The sequence below is a fragment of the Meleagris gallopavo genome, chromosome Z (genome assembly GCF_000146605.3).
Source record: "Meleagris gallopavo isolate NT-WF06-2002-E0010 breed Aviagen turkey brand Nicholas breeding stock chromosome Z, Turkey_5.1, whole genome shotgun sequence".
NCBI lineage: Eukaryota > Metazoa > Chordata > Aves > Galliformes > Phasianidae > Meleagris > Meleagris gallopavo.
In genome coordinates this window covers 36,398,306-36,399,362 of record NC_015041.2, presented here as the reverse complement: position 1 = coordinate 36,399,362, position 1,057 = coordinate 36,398,306, and positions in this window count along the sequence as shown.

The following is a 1,057-nucleotide window of genomic DNA, read 5'->3' as shown; positions in this document are numbered from 1 at the left end:
TCAGGGGAAAAAACAAGGTCTTAATTAGGGGAAACTGAGGTGTCTTAGCGCAGAAGAAAAGAGAAGCTCTCTACAACAGGTTTAGGAGACCAAGAGCATGGAGGAAAGACAGAAGGTGAAGTACAGGGAATGTACACAGCAGACCTGGAGAAGCAAAATTTCTGGGATCAATATGACTAAGTGTAACTTAAAAAAAAATTACAGACTAGAAAATATTGTTGTGAATCAAAACAACAAAAATATATAGGGATAGGGCTTAGGTATAATTAGAAAATTCTTGTTAACTATTCAGGATAATAAAATAGATTATTTTTTTTACTAAATGTTGAGTGTGTACTTATTGGCAGTCACAGTTGGGGTTCTATTTCTATCTAATGCTCCTTTCATAAAGATCTTTAATGTTTTCCATAGAGTAAAGAGAAATCCCAGTGAATGTGAAACACAAGCATTTTATTTGTTTGAATTGCTGATGAGCTAACAAGATGTTGCCCTCTGATTCAGATATAACAATGTATTATGCTTATGTTTTCCTGTATTAAAGGCAATATGTCCACATAGTGGTCAATAGAAGATCATTGTTGTCTACTCAGCAACAATTTATTATGCAGCTTTTGTTTTGTTTTGTTTTTCAACTTAATCCCTTAACTGCATCTAAACAAACAGCTCTAACCTTTGTTCTGGCTAATACATGGATAATTGTTTTTTTTTTAAAGATCCTTCAAAAACAGAGTTCTATACTCTTTTACTTCTCCTATTTTAAAACCTGGTTATCAAAAATGTATTACATTTTGGTTTTAATATTCAGGGATAAAAGGAATGTAAAGTCCAGTTTTAGTAAAACATTGGAGATCTTGCATGTAAATTGTACAGCAGCTAAACCACCTGAGTGAGACTTTGTCTAAACTCAAAATTGCATTGCTGACTTCAGAGAGAACATTAAATTAAGACCATCTAATGATATTCTGGATTTATTTCAACTTCACTTGAATTGGTATTTTCACTTTGATTCAAAATAGTATCTAGTCATTGTGAACTCTTTTTCTGTTTTTTTTTTTTT